The sequence below is a fragment of the Coptis chinensis genome, chromosome 8 (genome assembly GCF_015680905.1).
Source record: "Coptis chinensis isolate HL-2020 chromosome 8, ASM1568090v1, whole genome shotgun sequence".
Lineage (NCBI taxonomy): Eukaryota > Viridiplantae > Streptophyta > Magnoliopsida > Ranunculales > Ranunculaceae > Coptis > Coptis chinensis.
In genome coordinates, this window is record NC_141463.1 from 45,922,268 (window position 1) to 45,941,619 (window position 19,352).

Below are 19,352 nucleotides of genomic sequence, written 5' to 3' on the forward strand. Positions count from 1 at the left end.
CTCTCTCGACTTCTACAAAGCCTTGAGCGATAGCCCCAAATCTTGCATCGTTCTAGCGGACCCGATTGGGGATTTCGAATCCCCCAAATATTTTAATTTGTTACCCGTTTTTCATGGATTAGACCATGAAAAACCTTATCGGCTATTACGTGTAGGATTGAACAAGTCCTAACAACATTCCACCATCCTACGGTTGGTGCGGAACAAATTAAACTCAGGGTATTCCCTTTCACCTTAGCCGATAAGGCGGCATCTTGGTTAACTGCCCAAACGCCTAATTCTGTAGACTCGTGGGCTAAACTTGTTCAGCTATTTATGGAACATTTTTACCCACCCCTAAAGACGGATGAGATGCTTTCCAAGATTCATTTCTTTCCACAAAATCCTCATGAATCATTTTCAGAGGCTTGGAATCGTTTCACCGATCTCCTTATAGAGTGTCCACATCATAACTTAGCGAAAGACACGTTAGTTTGTGCCTTTTTCAAAGGACTTCTACACCACCATAAAGAAGTCCTAGACATAATGAATGGGGGTAGTTTCTTAAGCAAAGGAGCCTCGGAGGCTTATAAATTTTGAAAGGATCAAACTAAGCGAAATAACAACTGGGGGGGTAGTGATGATATCCACCGCTCCGCTAGTTCATCAAATATAGTTAAGGCCGCCGAGATGTTTGAAATTAAACACGATCCCGAGCATAAAACTCTAATCGAATCACTCACTAAAAATGTAGAGGCCATTTCAGTTCAACAAAAGCCTATCCCCGTCATGAATGTAAATTCAAATCCATGTAGTTTCTGTTTGGAGCCACGAAAGCATCCCGACTCCCAATCGTCCTATTGCCTATTGAACAAGCTTGTTCCATTAACAATGAACCTAACGCCCCACTTGGAGACAAAATCCCAACTTCGGTTGGAGAAATAACCAACACGTCACACCTCCGGTACAATAATCAATATGTTAGGCCAACACAAAGTTTTAACCAAGCTCCACCACGACAAAGGCGAGACAGGGGGTAATTTTAATAATTATAACAACCAAGTGCAACCTCGACAAGGTCAAGCACAAGGTCAAGGTAGTTATAATAATTATAATACTAATAGAGGTATCGTTCCTATGTAAATAATAACTATCAAAATCCACCCATAAATAATTCACGTGAAATAGTTCCAGTCCACCCACCCGTGACTACTACACCCACACAACCGGATCGTCTTGACACCTTCATACAAGTGAGCCAAAAACTTTTCCAAACCATGGCTCAATCTAACCAACAGCTTCTACAATCCGTTAATAATTTAACCCAACAGTTGGCTCAAGATAAAGCCCAACCCAAAGGTGTGTTTCCAGGTCACGGAATACCTAATCCTAAAATAACAAATACAGCCTTTGAGGTAACCGATAATACTAGTAATGAATATGAAAATGTAGGTGAGCTAAAGGCCATCACCACTCTCCGTTCTGGCAGAGTGGTTGATAACAAAGTAACTATGCCTATAGTTACCCCACCAGTAGCCCCTACACCTGCTATTTTACTAGATACCAAAATAGAAACTGAAGACCCTACCACTGTAGAGGTACCAGTTACAACACAACCTAAGAAACAGAAAGCCACGGTTAAACATCCAGGTGATACTATTGCTAAATATAGACAGAAACTACCGTTTCCACAAAAATTAGCCGTGTTAACTAGGGATACAAATTATGAGGAGATTAGGGATGTTTTCAAGAATCTAACTATAAACCTTCCCTTCCTCGAAGCTATTAAAAAGCTACCACACCATACTAAGTTTCTTAAGGAATTGTGTACTACTAGGCGTAAGACAAATATACCAAAAGATGCCTTTTTAACAGAACAATTCCCAACTCTATCTGAACATAATGGAATTGTTAAGTACAAGGACCCCGGGTAGCCCCATCAGATAATGCACCTTAGGAGATTCTTATATGACGACCGCGTTATTAGACTTGGGGGCTAGTGTTAACTTACTCCCGTTTTATTTGTATAGACAAATAGGTCTAGACGAGATGCAACCCACTAAAATGACGTTGCAATTAGCTGATCGGTCTATTAAGTATCCTAAGGGTGTCGTCGAAAATGTTCTGATAAAAATTCAGGATTTTTACTATCCGGCTGATTTTGTCATCCTCGATACAGAAGTCGTTAACGACTCAGTCCCGATCATCTTAGGGCGTCCTTTCCTGGCAACTGCCAATGCGCTCATTAATTGCCGCGATGGTTCAATGTCCATGTCTTTTGGCCATCTTGCTGTTGAAGTCAATGTTTTTAAAACAAAGACACAGTTACCCGATTTGTCTATGGATGGAGAGGTTAGCATGATCGAGAGCTTTGCTCGAGATTATTTCAACAACACATTCCCTGATAATCATATGCCCAAATTTCTTTCCTTTGGAAGTTCAGACTCCAACATTTCCATCCCTACACTAGTCGATACACATATTACGGATGAGGATGAGATAGATGACTTTCTCAAAGATGTAGAGGACTATCATAGTAACGAGGATATGACCAATCTAGATGAGCAATTCGATGAGTTTCTTAGAGCAGGTCATGATTCACCCTATCAAGAACTACTTTCCACAACATCCAACTCGACTTCCCTCCTTCCACCCTTTCAAAGGAATCTCGAGTTTGCACTCGATCCAGTTGTTTCTTCTGTGCATCATAATTTTTTAAATTCACCTAGAAAACAAATACTTCAGAAGACAAAAGCGTTTGACACCTTCATTTTCAGACTTGAGACAGTCCCTACCTACACTATGAATGAGTTTTGTGCTAAACCCACATCCTCATTTTTTCCATGCTTTCCTTCTACAACTTACCCATATCCACCATATTCTACACAACCATTCACTCTTCCACACTTATTCACTAGGACACCCTCTCGTTCAAAAATGAAAAAGAAGGTGCATGCTAGGTTAAGTAATAGGGTTATCCGACTTCACTTTTATTTTACTAGGTTGCGTCATAGGAAATCTTGGTGCTTGATTGTGTTTGGATATGTTTTCTGTGATATTTATTTATGGAATGATCCACAACTATTTCGGTTGTTGATATATGATAAACTGCATGTTCATACATATGTTTAGATAAAGTCTCGAGTATCTGACTATAAACGACTCAACTTTTGTGTTTGGTGCATTTCCTTTCATTTTCATATATTGGTGAGTGCACCATTAAGGTAACCGGGTCCTCCCTACGAAGTGTGTGGCTATAAGTACCGGATCCTAAGTCCACGATTAACATAATTCACGTTTTCCACTCTTGCATGTTTTTCTCGGATTTTTGAGTCATGTTTCTCTACGGGGTGAATTATGTCTTTCTTGCTCATTGTTTTTCCTTATAAAAGAAAAAAATATTAAATAATAAACATAGTATTCTAGGAAGTCTCGGGAATCTGACTTTAAAAGACCCACTGCTAAAAACAAATTTTCTAAGCTTCGTTGTAAAAATTTGTTTGGGGGGGTGTGTTAAATGTTCCATCCTAAAATGTTTTATGTCCCATTAGATTTGCTTAGGCCGTTTAATTGTATTCCGATTCGGGTTGACATAATCTATGAATTTAGAGTTCAGTCGTTCGCATAACATACGTCATGCACGCACTTTGAGGCATTTTCCACTATCTTATATATCATCCACGGTCGGAATAGAGTGTTTTATGGATCATTGAATTGGAAATTCTCTCCTGATCATTTTTATATCTCATTCGCAAAAATCAGACCGGTAACGAAGCGGCAATTTTGATTTGAAGTTTCACAAAAAAATCGTAAAATTCACAAATTTCGAATTGGGCTTGGGCCCAACCCGCGCCCTTACCTTCAACAGTCGCGTTCATCTTCTCCAAACCGCCATTAATGCCACCAAAGCTCCAAAAACCTAAAACAAAATAAAATTAAAAAGAAAACTAAATTTACCCACGCCCACAATCAAGACCCAACCCAAATCGACTCCAACCGCACCGCCCCACACCCTACACCGATTTACATCAACAAAAACCACTAGAAAATCAATTTAAATTAAAAATTTTGGTGCTGTCGCGCCACCGTCACGCCACCACCACTGTTTGCTTCAGTCGGTCGATACAAATTCCACCACCACATCCCATTTAAACCCCCACTACATTCCAAACACTAAAATGGCTCAACAACGCCGAATTTTGCGAGCAAGCTTTTATCGGCGACCACTTCGCTACCGCTTTCACGGTGATTAAAATGATTAGTAGAGACTGGAATAGCTTGTGGTACTCGACTGAAGCCTATTACCACAAGGACTTAGTCCGACAGTTCTACAATACGAGGGAGTTGGAAGGGACTAGGATTTTTGTTGTGGTGGCGAAGAGGAGGAAGGAAGTGACGACGGGGTTGTTGGCTGAGATTCTAGGCATTCCACCTAGAATCCATCTGGATGTCACGTTGCAGGAGTCCCAATATAATGGGGTAGAGCCATTGATGAATGTGACGGTTACAGAATGGAACTACAATGCGAGATCGCATTGTGTTCGCCAGGCATCCCTTAGGACCAACCAACTGGCTGCAGCTCAGTGGATTGGTCGGAACATCCTGGGGAAGGAGAAGGTCAGCGACATCGGCCTGAACTGCCTCCACATCTTATGGATACTCCGGGAGCGTAGTACCGTTACAGATCTTGGAGTTTTACTTAGCATGATTAGGGGAGTAGGGAAGTCTGTTTGCACCTCTCCCTCGTGTTGATAACCAAGATCATCTTTGAAGTTGAGAGCACTCAAAGCGCCCGATAGGACATACATCACCCTACACGAAACCCTCGCATCTATAAGGAGTGTGTCCAACGAGTTTGGAGGTTGGTGAGGATAGAAGAAGACGAGGAGGATGGGGAAACGAGAATGCTTTGGGAGTATGATGGGGAAATGAGAATGCCTCGGAGGATGAGGAGGACTTGACGTGTTTTGATCGGGATGCCTTGGAGAGTGCTTTGGTCGATGCGTAACGCATGGCTGTGATTCATCGTGGCATCGTTAAACTCAACACTATCTGCGAAGACCTCCGGACTCGGCGAGCAACGATGCATCATAACTTCGAGATCCGCATACCGAGAGAGGATGAGAGGTGGGAACAGATGAGGGCCGAGCTAGAAGCTCGGCCGCCGGTTGGGCGAGATGCTTACACGATTCCCACCTCACGAGGATTCTCCGTCTGAGGACACACCATCGAGGCACGAGCGTCGTCGCCGAAGGACGGATGGTGCTGGCCCATTGGGAGCTCAGGAGCCATTCCTAAGCGTGTGCCCTCTGCTACCAATACAGGAGTGATTAGGGATAGTATAGTTTGATGCTTTATTTTTATTTGTAGTTTCATTATTGTCATTTATTTTCATGTAAGTTTTATTTCCGTAATTTGAATTTTGTAGTGAAATGTACTTCAAATGAAAATTTTAATATAATGTGATTATTTTCATTATGCGTGGTTGTTTAATATTGATCCCACCTTTCCAAATTGTTTGGGGGTGGTTTTATCTATTCCAGCATGATTTTTATATGACCCTCGTCTTAGAATTTATTGCGGAGTCAAGGTGAAAATATGGCCGTTTAGGCATATCTATGAATAAGTATCATGGTAGGATGAAATATCGATTAAATAGGTAGATTCTATCATTAATTCAACCTATAAGATACTAGGTTTGTTTTAAAATCAAGAAAATGAGTTGTTTCCGTTTTCGGGTTTGGAAATTTTGGTATTTCCGGAAACTGCCGTAAAAACCTTTTGGCAACTTCTCGATCCGTTTTAGCAACTTAAAACATATATAAACTTCATACATTCTACACTCACAACTCACAATACACCTAACCTCCATAACTCACCGTTCACTCCCACGAATCCCACGTTTTGTCTCATTTTCCGAAGTTTCAAAGAACTCCGAAGCGCATTCTCAAGCTTCTACAGAGGCGCACTTCGTGCTCTGCAATTTTTTTAGTTTTTTTGTCAGAGCACACTCGCACCTAAGGTGAGCGCGACCCATGCTCAAACACTGGAATTCCAATTATTCAGAGCACACTCGCGCCCTGACTTCCGTGGACCTGAAAAAATTCAGTTTTCTGTAGGTAGTTTCCGGATCATTCGCAGCTATTCCAGAGCGTAATTTTGAGATGACATCTCCAACATTGATACCGGAACAGTCTTTCAAAGATTTGTTCCAAAGCACTACTTATGGTGCTTGGTTTCGCGAAGCGATCACATACGTTGGTTGGGAGCCGCTTATGGTAAGACCTGATGCACTTTATTCTCCAACACTAGCATCTTATTTTTACGATAACTGCATTTTCTTTGAAAGACCAGATGGAGAACAAGTGTTCTCCATCAACATTGATAATGAACCAATGGAAATTACCAGGTTCTTGCTAGCATTTGTTCTTGGACTTGCTATGCCCGCTGAAATACAAGACCCATGGTGTTATTGGGTAGATAATATGTATGTCTACACTTATGAGTTTTGCATGAGTCGTATGGGCGGGCATTTTCCGTGACGAGGACCAAGGGGACTATAACGTCGCTTTTGGTAGCCTGTCCATGAACATAGGAACTGTTATGTTTTGGATCATGCTAAACATTTTAGGGGAATGGCGTTTTTCTTCTGTGAATGATGCCACTTGCAGCGTTTTCCTTGCTTTAGCCACGGGACGTATGTGTCATGACCTTCCCCGAACCTTGATGTCTAGTTTAGCTCGATCCCATAGCATGAGGCATAAGTTCCTTCTTATGCCTGTTCTAGTTTCCCGTATTATGCTATGTTTCTTTCCTATTTTTGTACACGCGTTTCACGGATTGGATTACGGGTTCGACATTATCGACCCCACCAATAGTATTATTCGATCCTTCCGCGCAATGACTTGGCAAGGGGGAGGATACAACCTCATCGTTTGCACCCTACACCCCGTCAGACCAAGTGGCTCTTAATAGGTTAGCAATAATAGATGATAAATGGCGGGAAGCCTGGCAAATTATCATGGCATGGCAGGACGCAAAGGAACCTCACTTCTTTATGGAAGAAGAGGATGAGGAAGATGATGAGTAATACGGGAGATAAGGTAAGTTTTCATTCTAGTTAGTGTCTGCTTATGTCCCAAACAATTTCATTCTTGTTAACCCCATAATGGGTAGAACTCGTATAGAGTTGCGTCAGTTTTTATTTCCTATATTAGTACGTTCTAACTTTGTTTTGCGATGTTCCCCGAATTTCACACGCGTTTCAATGGTATTTTTCCTACCCTTTTTATTTACAATACTTTGAGGACAAAGCATGCTTCTTGTTTGGGGGGCATAGAAACACGTGTGATTAAGGGATCTGTAGGATATAGATATGTATAATATGCATTTGTCTTCTAGTTAAAATTTCAAAAATTCAAAAATATAAATAAATAAGTTCATGCTATACACTTATGAATATTGGTATTGTTTTCCTTCTCTATGCTCTTAACAATCTAAAAGTCTCATGTAGCTTTTGCATCAGAATAATTGTTAGGAACTTAGGTTAATATGTAGGTAATAATCTTTGCATCTATCTATAAATATATTACATGAGTATCTATGATTGTTAGCAGTAAGTTTTAGAAATCTAGGCTAGAGTACTTATTCTACAAATCCTGTGAGAATATAGCCTAAAGCCTTATATGAGCGAAACATTTGAGAAATGACACAAGGGAGAAGTAAAATCCGGATAGAGAAATCACACGTCCACTTGTTTGATCACTATGCCATATCCTAAGTGAGAATTTAGGCCCTCTTTGGATCGATATAGCCAGAAATTCAAACCTATGAATTATTTTCCGCTAGTCGCCCCTCTGAGCCTTTCTTTAGCCTTTCATAAACCCCAAATCCTTTACCCTATTACAAAACAAAACAAAATTAAAAATTCAACCTATCCAATTTAGATAAGTCTGAAAATAGAATGAGGAAGAAAGAAGAAGAGAAAAACTTGTGTAAACAAAAGTTAGTTAATGGCTTCAGAAAATAAAGAAAAGAAGTTTCCATCCAAAGAAAAGAAAAATAAAAATAGAAATAAAATAAAAACTCCAAAAATAGAATAAAAGGGAGTCAAAAGCCAAAAAAAAAAAAAAAAAAATGCTAAGGATGGAAACAAAGTGTAGAAGCAAAAAGTAAATAACAAGGTTTTCTCTAGTTACATAATCTCAAGACTCTATTATCTCAGACTTGTTCTTTTTGAATATCCATTTCCTTCCTTCTTAAACCATCTCCTAATCCCCGCAACACCTAATAAAGACCTCTAGCTCAATTAGGAATATGTTAGTGTAATAGTAAGTGGCAGATGTGTTTGATCGACTCCGACTTCCTTGTTGTCATTGAGATTGTAAGATAAAGTGTGCCCACTAAACACTGGAGTAGCGGAACTTGAGTGGAAAAATCAGAGTGTTGTATCTTGACTATTATTGTGAGAACCTACTTAAGGGCCCAGCTATTTTCGAAGTTTCAGAAACGAACCTGCTAGGCATTTCATAGTATTACTCATTGTATATATATTTATTGTAGATGATTGATTATTATGCATATATTAGCTTAGGTTTCGACTTGATTACTCTATATGCATTGCTAGTGAGAGGTATAGTTAATTTAGAGCATGAATACGGAGACAATAGTTTTATTTCTTAGTCGTTGTAGTATAGATGAAGTTTGTGAGTACCTTCACTGGAAAATTCTCACGAGGCTATAACTCGTCCACTAGGGAATTCCTAGTGGTTTAAGGCCTTGCTGCATATGGTCAATGCAATCGCACTCTGCGAAACGAGAGTAGATAGAACTCCATTTTTGGTCACTTATTCTAATTTCTCATCTTTGCTTGAGGACAAGCAAAATGCTGTTTGGGGGTGGTTTGATAAGAGCCCAAAACTATAGTTTTAACCCTATAACAGTCATACTTTTAGACCAATTATGTGAGTAATAATTAAGAGTTAACACTGATTACGTGTTTTTATGCATTTCAGGTTTTAAAGTCCATTATGTGCAGAAATGTGCCACTTTAGCGAGATAAATGAGCAAGGGTCGGTTACTAAGTAGTTCCGTGATTAAAGGCCAAGATTCAAGAAGACAAAGCCTTCCTAAAGCCCGGTCAAAAGCTGAAAAGTCGACACGGGCGGAAACAAAGACACAAGTCGTCAGAACTTCCGAAGGCCGTATCTTTGGACTCAGACCTCGGAATGGGGCCTACCTTATGTCAAAACGACCGGCTTGGAAAGAGCTTTCCAATGGTCCAAGATTTGACCCAATCAGAGGAGCAAAAGTGGACGAAAAGTCTGTTTAATCCAACTGCAGCTGAAGAGGCCTTTTTGGACTGAAAGAAATGGGTTTTGGGCCTGATTCTCTGGCCCAAAACATGGCTCCAAGCCCATGCACGATTTTTGGATATGAAAGTATAAAAACCAAAGCTTAGCTCTTTGTTAATGGTAGCTAGTTAGACCAAAAACAATAGATAATTATAGATATAGTTTTTATTTAATTAAATTAAGTTTAGTTTATATTCAATTGTTGTTTTAGATTAAACTCTTAGAATCATTGTTCTTAATTAGTTTGATAAATAAAATAGCTATTTGTCAATTTCGATTCTTGTCATTTACATTGTGTTAGATTTGATTTGATTTATTACTTGGTATTCAATTCATAGTTATTAATTCGATATTAATTATTGTTTAATTTAGATTAGTAAATTTCAATTCTTTATATCATGTTTAGTTTTATTTTAATCGAAAAATGATTAAGTAAATGATTCTCGGCTAAACCTCCATTAGAGGGGTTGAGAAGCCTTGATGAAAGCTTGATTCGATTATCGTAGAGTCATCGTAATTTCCTTTCCACTCTAGAAACGATTAGTTCACCATGAGAATGGGTTTAATCGCTCACATGCTAATTATGAATTGGTAGAAATGCCATGTGTAATTAGGGATTAGGAAAACCAATTGTTCTGCGAAGGGCAGTTCAAGTCGGATTACTTAATTAATCGGTCGTTAATAGGATTAAGTCGAGTTATGGTGGAATCAATCCCCGTCTAACTCCTTATTATCGAATCAACGTAGCATTCCCATAGTTATTTTGATAACCGACTAGTTGCATCTTGTGGGTAGTTGCATCGTAGTCTAGTTGCCACTTCGTAAATCTCTCATTAGACTTAAAGTAGAGTAATTAGACTAGAAAACACAACATGCGGAAGGACTAGGAGTGGAACGAATCACTCTACTCCACTATATCTCATAGGATTGAGAGTAGAATCTTTGATAAATTAGGCACGTAAACTATTGTTTAGTTTTACTTACGTTTAGAGTTTCATCGCTTTATTCATTAGTAAAATTATTCTTTTTACGTTTATCAACAAGTCCCTACTATCATGGATTAGAAGAAAGCCATAGACAAATTATCGACACTTTTTTCAAAATGGCGGACACCATGTAAATCTAGAAAGACTGAAAGTGTTTTACATGTTTAAAATGACATCAAATAGCATTTTTTACTGATGCTAATTTCTTGGGGGTTTTTGAAGCACAATTGCATGGGGAGATGCTGACAATTTCCAAATAGCTGGTTCTCTAGTAGAAGACCTTTTTTTTTATAGGGAAATTAATTATCAGGTAAATTCTGATACCCCATTCTAGACTATGAACAATGAATGCTCATACTCTTGTTGGGTTATTAACATTCATTATTCATACACCTAGTGGACTATGAATAATAAATGTTCATACCTAACCTTAAATCAACCGAATAATGTTTATACTTTGCCATTTTTTAATTTTGATATCTAACCTTTATTTATTTGTAGTACTTACTTCATTTATACTTTGTTTTGAATCTCAAAAATGCTCAATTCAACAGGTAATCGACTGGTGGTCTCTCCAACTTCGAAAAAAGTTCCGAACTAAAAAAGAAACATGTCTACTATCTGCCAACTCAAAGGTGAATTATTTATTTCAAATTATTGTTTCATATCTATTTTGTGGTTGTGTCTCACATTCTTATTATTTCACACACTCAATGTCACAACATATACTGGAAGGAGGCATTGCAAAAATAGTGGACACAATCGACTTGAGTTCCAAATTCTTGGCGATTCCAATACATTTAGAAAACCATTGGACACTACTGGTTGTGGAGTTCGTAATGGGAGAATAAGAGAAATGGTTACATTTCAACTCCTTAAGCCACGAGAAAAAGTCATCCAAAATTGTAAAAGACATGGTAATTTCAACATTAAAATGAGAAGAAACTTTTGTATCTTCTAACATAAATAAAGGAATAACTTCTTGTTATTTTGCAGAAGAAGAAACTGGTTGAGAAAATAAAACTTCGGATCAGAAAGGAGAAAATGACAATTCATATGCTCAGTAGTCAAGTAAGAATACAGTCTCCAAAATGTCTGTAGCAAACCAATAGCTAAATGCATAATTATTCACTAAAATTCTTATAAACTTCTACATTAAGAAAGTTATAATTGACTTGAGATTTGTATTTTCTAAATTGCAACACTGATTTTGGACTCCATGTTTGCAAAATGATGGAAATTCTTTTTTTAAATGGTCGATGGGATTCCTCTGAAGTAACAAAACAAAAAGAAGCACACAAGATGCGCCCTCAACTTGCATGCCTATTACTGACAGACAACCAAAGAAGCTGGACTCTGGAAAATCATGAGTTTATGGATAATTATCGAAAGGGGTAGTTTATTGATTAATGAATGTGCGGATGGATAAAACATTATATTTTGACGTGTATGAATGTGCGTGAGTGTGTCAGTATATCTATATATCAGTTGTTATGAAAGACAAATAAAAAATCAGTATATCAGTATATCAATTGTTATGAAAGTGAACTATTATTGATGTTTATCATGTGTTCTCTTACTCTTTATTCTCTTATTTGAAACTATTATAAACTCATGTCTTACAAGTGTGAACACTAAAAGTTCATACTCTTGTTGGAATATGAACATTCAGTATTCATACAATGAAACTACGAACACTAAATGTTCATCCTCTTGTTGGACTATGAACATTCAGTGTTCCTACAATGGAACTACGAACACTGAATGTTCATACTCTTGTTGAATTACTACATTGCGGGTAGTACTGTTCTTCTTAGGAACTTTTGTCGAACCTAAATTTGTGTGTTAACTATGGTGATAAGTTTTTGTAAGTTTTTCTCGTCAGAAATAGGTTGTTGAAATAGGTAATAAGCATTACTGACACAGAAACTAGCATAAACCTACAAATAATAAATTCCAAAGGTAACATGAACATCAACACTTGCATAAACTAGAAAGATTGATGTCACTCTAAATATATGTAGTACATTACAAGATATTAATTAATTTTAAATAAAAATATAAGCTCCGATAAATATAACGTGAATGGTGACATCAACTACTAGTTAAACCGAGCTGTAGTGAAGTCTAACATGAATGGGAGAATGGAGTGATTGCCGATGGTTGGGATTTTTTTAACAAATACCAACTTGTCTACACTGAAATCGTAGCAAAGGATCTTGTTGTTTCATTCAAAAATTGCAATATTTTATGTGAATAGGTCAACGAAATACGGGTGACTGTAATGTAGTGAATACAATTTGTTCAACAAATACGTCCTCGATTCACTCCACAACCTATTGTCGTAATCATGTAAAACCCTAAGTTCTAATTTCTCAGTAGCATTGTTCTCCTCACCCTAGAACCTGAACATAATAGCAATAGTACCATTAAACTGAAATAGTTTCTACGACTTTGGTGGGGATTTAGTCTGCGGTAACCCAATCGTCATCCAAGATTCAAGGGCAATGTTAAATACAATTATTCCTGCATCAAAAAGAGACCAGTGAAGAGATCCTTTTGCAGCCACTCCGAGTTGGTTCTTGATGTGTTCATCATTAAATGACAACTCCAAGTCGTTCAACCTTTTCCATTTCAAACTTCAGGAATCAAACAATTCGACATACATGATGACGACAGATTGCTTAGTTTTACTTGCTCGGGTAGGCCTTATAGTGTTAAAGTTTGGCTTTGACAGTCGAACTATAGTGAAACCCAATGGTTCCATTGAATTCACCAACATTCCAAGGGATTCTGTAAAGAATCTAACCCTAGGAGTATTGAGTTGATAAACCCTCTCCTGTCGTTGGTCTGCAGACGTAATATTTTTGGTTTTTCTCTTAAGGTGTGGTCAAGAGAACAATACCTTGCATGGAAGACGCAGCGATGGCTATACCGTATGGTTTGTACTTTAGTGTTGGGTTGGAATAGGAGGGTTGTTGTCAATGCTGGATATGAAAGATATAGTGGATTCCCATTTCTTGTCAGTATTTATATGGTAACCAAGAAATGATCCCATCAGTAGCGCGTTGTCCATTACAAAGGAATTTCGACTTGTAAGGCTTCCCTATTCTCTGGACACAAATTTTGACTTTTGGACAAATAGGAGTGGAGCACATTTAAGAACCTCTGCCCACATATCTATATGTAACTCTTTTCTGTGGTTGTTGTTGTGTGTAGTAGAAGAAGAGGTTGCCATTGTATGTTTGATATGTTGGTTATTTTTGATTTGTATGGCATAAACTGTTTCCATGACTCTATTTAAGGATTTTATACTGAACCGTTTTCTCATGTCTCGGTTACTGTAACCGTTTTCTCATGTCTCAGTTAGTGTAACCATTCTCATATTGGGTTACTTGATGTCTACATTGTCGTATTGGATTATTACATTGTGGGTAGTATAGTTCTTCTTAGGAACTTTTGTCCTACCTAAATTTGTGGTTGATTAACTGAAGGTGTGGTGATCAAATGGTATTGGGGCGGGTTTGTGTTTTGTTATGGGGAGTTGCGTTTCCCACTTCCCAAAGAGACAGAGAATAAGTATATAGATCTTCCCATAGATATTTATTGACCCTAAATTGATTGGGATTGTTATTTCATTGATTAGGCTATTTCATTAGGAGCATTATTTGATTAGGACTGCTAAAAACTAAGAAAATTGCATTCATATGTTTATTCATTCATGCATACATTACTTAAGAATCATTTTTGCAAAGTCTGATAGTGCCATCTTTATGGTAACTGCTGGGTCATTTATTTCAGTCTTTTGTCTTGCCTCCCTTATCGTATCAGACAACCACTCAAAACTTAAACATAGTGAGCATTTCAAGTACTCCCTTGCAGTGTTCAACCCATTTCAAGTACTCCCTTATTATTTCTCCCTTCTGTTAAAGGGTGAAAAAGTTTCCATTGGTTATTGGCTTACAATATATAGTGGGTGTTGGGAAGATTTGGTGGGCATGCAACAACTTGTTCCCTACTTTGTTGATTTTGTCCCTTCTGTTAAATTGCCGATTTGCAACTTGTTCACTATATATTAAGGGTTACAATCCAAATTTCCTACAATTTTGTAGTACTACAAAACAAAGTGCTTCATTTACTTATAGAATTACTTAATCAGACAAGTACTTCAACAACATCTAACGCTCAAACAAAAAAGGGAAACAAAAATTAGAACAGTATATAAACGAGAATTGATGAGTTGTAGATAATGTGGCCAAGAATTATGTGTGAAGACATAGATCCCTTGTAGTAAACATCCATACCTCTAGAAAAGTGGGCTTCTAGTGCTAGTGAAGTGAAGCAGTATGGCATTATATATACAAACCACGTTGAAAGTTGGAATGCAATGATTGTGGATGACCGTTCATGTCCCGTGACTGTTCTTATTGATGAAATAAGAACGATTTTGGGAGTTCATTTCTGCAAATTCCGTACTGTTGCAGATGCGTGGTCCTTGAAATTTGAAAGTTTAACACCACTCGCTACTTCTCTTTTGCGTGATAACATTAGCCGGTCAATGACTTTTTCAGTAAATCGATATTCGGACAACACATTTAACATTCTCTCCACCAAAGGCAGAAAGTTCGTTATTGATCTCGTGAAAAGGGAGTGTTATTGTGGGTGGTTCCAACAGATGGGTATCCTGTGCACATGCACGCAAAGCCATTAGTGTCAATCACTATAGCGGGAGAGGTGGGACATATCACACTTTTGTTGATCAGTACTTCACAACAGACATGTGGAAGCAGACATACGCTGAGGTGTGGAAAGGAATTCCTAGTAGGGAGCAATGGGACATTGAATGTGACGATGAGTGCATTTTACCACCTGAAAGCAAACGTCAACCAGGTCGTCCCACGACTGTGAGGATGTAGTTTTGGCCATCACGGAAGGGGCCAAAGCAGGAAAGACATTGCACTTTGTGCAAAGAGAAAGGGCACAACAAAATGCCTTGCAAGAATTTTGTTGATGACAAGGGTGCCACTGTACGTCCTTCCAATGTTCCTTCAACGGACAAAACTTTTCCTATGTGATGTTGTAGTTGTCTTATTTCGCCATTTGTAATGTTGTTTAATTTTGGTGTAATTAGTATTGTGTTTTGGGAGGTAACAGAAGAATATTTTGGAATGCAATAGAAGCTCGTGTAGGGAGATGTAAGGGTTACTGTGGGTAGTATTTAAACCACGATCGCTTTTATCCACTACGTACTTCATCCATTCATTCTCATATTGGATTACTACATTGCGGGTAGTACTTAGGAACTTTTGTTGTACCTAAATTTGTGGTGAATTTATTATTTAACCCAATTATTAACTGAAGGTGTGGCGATGAAATCGTATCGGGGTGTGTGTTTTGTTATGGGGACGTGCGTTCTCCATTTCCCAAAGAGATAGAGAATAAGTATATAGATCTTCCCATAGATAAATTTTTTTGATTGGGCCATGAGCATAAAAAATGTACTTCATTGATTAGGCTAATTCATTAGGACTGCTAAAAACAAAAAAATGATTATGGTATTGTTTAATTGCAGTATAACTATAGTACATTGTCGTATCACCATACTAGATTGTCGATTTGAATAACATGCATAAGAAAATGGAATCCATAATAAATTGTTATTTGAAAACCTTTTCTATCACTCAACTCTTACATTAACAGTGACAGACAAGTTCTTAAGCTTCTCCACTAGTGGCCCAACCATCTCACTCTGCCCACACGGTTCACATTTAGGCATTGTAACCCCTTTTCCAGCCACGTTTGGCAACATCTCCATAAATTCTCTCTCCCCTTGATAAACACTTGGACAGGGGCTGTCTTTGTAAGGACATACGCCTATCCAGTGATCTGTTTCACCACAATAACAAGCATATAAATCACCATGTAGTTGTTGGAATCCATTGCAGCGAGGGTTGGAACATATCAAAAACTTGTGCACTTCACCATTTTCATAAACTCCATAACGTGGTATCATAAAACAATTGCAATGTTGTTTGTGGCAACGAGTATTAAGGCTTTTGCAATCAAGTGCAGTATGTTTCCTTGATTCACAGATCTGACATGTGACTTGTTAGCTGAATGTAATCAACTGTTATTTGAAAATTAAAAGGGAGATGAGAATAAAATGTAAAGAATATTGTATTGGGCCATCATAGTAAATAGAAGGTAATAGAGGAATTAAATGAGGTTTTAGACCCTCTTACCACACCAATAGAATAATTGATTGGGGGAATTGCATGATCTTGAGTAAGTTGAGTTCTGAATGTAAGTGAAGCTTCACCATCTTCAGTAGCTTTGAATGTCCAAACCGAAGCAATCGAAAAAGTATTGGAAGTGTTTGAAGCCTTGGTTTTCACGTTGTGAAGGGAGAAGCTTCCCTTATAAGTTTGTTTGGAACAGCTGTTTATGATGGATTTCCAAGATTAAGGCACGAGTTATCACTATTTGTAATGGTGACGTCAGCAACTTGAAATTAACGTTTAACTTTGAATCTTCGAACCCTTGAATCTTTGATATGATGTTGTTGCTAATTAGTCTAATATGCATTCGGTGCACGGGAACATGCATAAATTTATGAATTGCCCTTTTTTTTGTTTTTTGGGAGACACACCTTTTTCTCAAGAATTAAATACCCCCAAGTATTTCAATCGGATTTCAACTATTTTTTCAACCCAAGTAACCGATAATTGAATCCTAATATTAAACTAAAATTGTTTTTTGATTTTGGAATCCAAAATTAAACCCCATTAGCTGCGAAGTGTGAAAGACTTGGCTTTGATTTGAATTTTGGGTTTCGCAGTGTAGCACTAATAAAGTCTTATTTGCAGTTCCTAAACTTACAGGTAATATTATTTTCCTCACAACCTAATTTGTTTCATTTTAGTTTGAGATGTTTGATGTACCCATACATGTTTTGTAGATGGGTCCGTTTATAGATTATGTGGTTTGGAATTTAGTGTCAGTTGATTGGGGCTTTAGTTTAATCTTGATTTAGTTTTTCATATAGTGTTTTACCAATTTTGTTCTACCCTAGCATGAGAGTTATACTTAAGAATACTCTTTATCAAGTGAGCAGAGTGAACGATCTGGGAAGAGGGGGGGTTATGCGGACAAAAACTAAGTTGGTTGGTTTCTATCTATCTGTCCTCACCTATCCCTCTCTCTCTCCCTCCTTCCTTTTATCTCCCTCTCCCTCTCAACATAACCCTAACTTTCTCTCTCTCCCCACCCACAAACCCATCTCTCCCTCTCTCTTCTCTACACTCCGCTCATGCCCCCACTGCTTAGCAGTTATCTAGTGGATTGTTCTCCTTACTACCAATTTTGTCGTATTTTTGTTTGCTAATGAGGTTTTACTGTATACATATGGCGGACTAAATCTCTGGTTTATGGTAGATTGCCTAAATTTTTTATTCGTTGTTTATATTTGCTCTCTTCTAGGATGAAGAAAAAAGAGGCACAAAAGTATATTAGCCCTAAGAAGAAGGGTCAGCAAAAGGAGGATAAAAATACAGGGGAAGACGCAGGGAAAACTGTATTTGAAGGGAACAATAGTAATCCTGAAAGGGATCCTGATAAGGTTTTTCATTTATGTTATTTAATTTTATTTGAATTTTATTAATTTTTTGTATGAGAAATATATTTATTCCCTTGTCATTCTTGTTTATTTATTTAGACAATGCATTTAACCTGGACATTGTTTTGAATAGGTGAAAGAAATCCTTGCAAAGAAGGTGCCACAGAGTAACAATTTTTCTAAAGTTCAAACTGAAGTGGCTCATATATGCATTCCAAAGATTGTTAAAGTTATGGGTGAAGGACCCTTCATAAATAAGAGCTCTAAAGTAACTGAGCCAGCTAAGGTATGAGATAAATGTGTGAACTGCAACAGTTCAAAAGATTATGTTACTAAGTATTGGTTGGAGAGGGATTGCTAAAAGGCAGGATATTGGTTACTGATATAATACATTATGGTAATGATTTAAAATTAGATTTGGCAACCTTCTACTTTCTCAATGGCAGACAATGGCTGAATGATAAGGTTTATAGTATTCCTAACTACTAAGTAATTATTCGTAGCTATATGTTAGGCTAACCTGTATATAAAAAACACCTTTATTGTGTTTGAAGTTGATTTCTACCTACCTGGAGTTGCTTAGGCGGTGGATTACTTACACAAGTAAGTCTGTGGTATTGCTACATACAACACCCGGTTTTGATACTTACACTATTTTGCCTGAGACATTCTTCCCGTTATTTGTTAAAATGAAGACATCTTTTGTTTTTTTGGCTTGACAGGCGTGAGAAGTGCTAAATATATGTTTGTTACTTTGTTTTAATTCGAAAACAGGTACGTTTGGTGGACTTGTATGAACAAGTGGTGGGCATACTACATGAGACAGGTCTTACTATTGAAGAGAAGATTTCAAAATGTGTTGTTAATTTTATTCGGTCAAAAGATGACATTCAAATATTTAGTTCAAGAAAATGGATATGTGCCACATTTTTTGAAATCAAACAGGTTAATGATGGTGTTAGACGTAGGGAAGAACACACATTGGGTCCTTGTTGTCTTCAACTTCTTGACATGGACATGTTATGTATATGATTCTTTGAAAGCACCAGAAAGCGACCTAAATTCGAAGTTGAAGGCACTTGGTGTGTTGATGCCTGTTGGCATATTGTTATACGATACAAAGTGTATGCTGGATATGCAGTTGGGAAAGGACTAGGAAATTGTGTTTGTAGAGTGTGCTAAACAATATGATACATGGAATTGCGGGGTGTATGTACTTGCATTTGCTGATTGTGTTATCAGGCATATGCCTATTATGTTTAGAAAAGACCCGTATTGCCTCCGAAAGGCCCTAGCGAAGGACTTAATAGACTGTGGCATTAATGAAGATGAATTCAACAAGGTCCGATTCAAGAAAGTGCGAGTTTGAAGTGGCTATATATTAGATACTCAGCTTCATTGCTCTCCTGGTTCAATTGA

The 19,352-nt window shown here is 37.7% G+C and overlaps 1 pseudogene; it reads right to left on the minus strand.

The window, feature by feature from the left end:
• Positions 1–361: 361 nt before the first annotated feature.
• Positions 362–455, minus strand: LOC147481653 (small nucleolar RNA R71; annotated as a pseudogene).
• Between the last annotated feature and the right edge of the window lie 18,897 nt (positions 456–19,352).